This window comes from Microtus ochrogaster, linkage group LG1, assembly GCF_000317375.1.
Source record: "Microtus ochrogaster isolate Prairie Vole_2 linkage group LG1, MicOch1.0, whole genome shotgun sequence".
In the NCBI taxonomy this organism is placed as follows: domain Eukaryota; kingdom Metazoa; phylum Chordata; class Mammalia; order Rodentia; family Cricetidae; genus Microtus; species Microtus ochrogaster.
The window spans coordinates 48,553,430-48,555,956 of NC_022027.1; positions in this window are offsets into that span (position 1 = coordinate 48,553,430).

A 2,527-nucleotide genomic window follows, 5' to 3' on the forward strand; every position below is an offset into this window, starting at 1 on the left:
TATGGAACATGAAACAAAGGAAAAACCAGCCATGAGCCCAGAGTAAAATCCTCGAAATCATTTTTCTGTCTCCCCTTTTTCCTGTGTGCAATATTTTTAATCTACCTGAAATTGCCACTTGGAGTTAAGCACAAAGAGTGTTCAGAGAGAAGGGAGGATCATGGTGTGAGGGGAGACAATGGGGATAGAAACAGGGAGCGTCATCCGTCTGGGGGAGGACAGGCTGGCAACCCCTCTGAGAGAGCATCCTGGGGAACATTTCCGACTGGAAATAGACGCAGATGGGTCCTTAGGAAACCCAGCTCTGTGGGCCGTCTTCTACAGCATGAGGCAGGCTCCAGAAGTTTCCCTGGGCCGTTTTGAATGTCTATACATATTAAGCCTGGGGAAGAAAAGGTTAGGGCGTATGAAAATGAATAGCGGTGTTGAAATCTCGTTGGAAAAGAAAAAAAAAAAAAAAAACCCAGGGAGCTTTTTATTTTTGCTCCTCATTCCTTAACCTCTGTTTCATTTTGCTCCCTTCTTTCTCTGTAAGAGAGTAGAAGGAAAGGAAAACCTGATTAGTTAAACTGACACTGATTTTTCCAGTGATGTCTTGTAGAGCATGGTTAACTGGACCTACTAACACCAGCCTAGTACCAACAACTGGCTCAAAATGCCCCTTTTCTGAAATTATATAGAGGGCAAGTTGGTCTTGGATTTCGTGCTACCATGTCTTTTCTTGCTTATCCCCTTCCCTCTACTCCTATCAGGTGCGTAATCACCTGTGAAATTGTTCCTATCTGTAAAACTATGGTCTCCTTTCAAAAGAAACTCTCCTGGAATCTGGCCACGTTCACTTGCTCATCGACAGAAGTTGCAGCCACAGGCTGTATTTCTCTGGGGGTAGACAGAGGAAGGCCAATGAACCCACAGACATCTTCCGTTAGAAGTCAATGAGCTGTCATTTGTTCCTCCACAAATGGCCCCGGGGCCATTGCTTATCCTTTCTTCTGCCAATAGCAAAGGTTTCCAAGACCCCATGACAACACTCAGTAGCTGCATTAACAGGTGCTGCTCTACACCGGGCAACAGGTGTTGGCCCAGCAGAGCCTGCCAAAATCCAGGGTATCTGGAATAGGAAACAAAGTCCATTTTTGAAAATGATTATTATAATTAAGATCTATAGTAATGCAAATGATGACCAAACACCGCCCCCCACACACAGAGAGAAGAATGCACACATACTCAGGTACCATACTCTTCCAAATCTTCAGGATCCTTGATTAAGGAAATGGTAGACAACCAGCCTTGCAGCAAATTTTTAAGTGTTAAAAGTTCTTACTCTTTTGGGAAAACTTTGAAACAATTATTTAGGATCATTTAAAACCATTTCTTATAAGGATCCCACCCAGTACTTGCATTTTTGATGGTATGCCATGCCTGTGCATTATGACAGCATATTGCTTTTAAGGAACCTATGATTTACTTTTGACCATATAGATCCATAAAAAAGTTAAACAATGGAGTAATAATAATACCACAGTAGCGCATTTAGTAGTGACCATGTTACCACAGCAAGTTTCACTGTGTGTCCCTCCTGTCTCCAACAGGAACTTCTTCATTTATAAGCGGTAAAAATCTTGATGTCGGGCTGGGCAGTGGTGGCGCACGCCTTTAATCCCAGCACTCAGGAGGCAGAGGCAGGTGGATCTCTGGGAGTTCGAGGCCATCCTGGTCTACAAGGCTAGTTCCAGGACAGGCTCCAAAGCCACAGAGAAACCCCGTCTCAAAAAACCAAAATAAAATAAAATAAAATCTTGATGTCTTGTGTGTTCCTAAGTCCCTTCCTTAAGAATCATGTAGGAATTTTTAGACAGAACAGACAGAATGACCTACAAAAGGTAAATAAAGTCCCCCCTCTCCTCCTGCCTTCTTTTCTTCCTCTTGAGACAGGATTTGCCATGTTGCCCAGGCTAGTCTCCAACTCCTGGGTTTCACATGATCCGCGTGATCCGCCTCCTCATGGAGCAGGAACTGCAGGTATGCCTTGCTGACTACTGTGCCCAGAACTCCCCCTCTCTCACTCTCTGCTCTCTTATCCAGGAGCCAGGCTACAGAGAGGCTGGAGCCTTTCACTGCTCTAGTCCAGTCAATTACAGGAATAATAACAAGTATGTGAGACCCAGTCACGGGTTCAATCAGTGGGATTTTCTGGTCGTGCCTCTATGATCATAATAATCAAAAAGATTTGCATAGGTTAGGCCTATGTTCTACTTTAGAGCTCTTGTGTATGCTTGCAGGAGAGAGGAATGGGGGTATTGTGGAGTGTTCAGCTTCACCTCATATACACTGTGGATTATCTGTAATCTCCACACAGGCTAGATTTTGAAATTAGCTATTTCATAATTAGGAAAGACTGGCTGGAAGAAACAGAGGGCTCTGCTAGTAATAATCCTTCTATAGGTTGCAGTGGAAGAATGCTTTTCTCTCCTTCCTTCCTTCCTTCCTTCCTTCCTTCCTTCCTTCCTTCCTTCCTTCCTTCCTT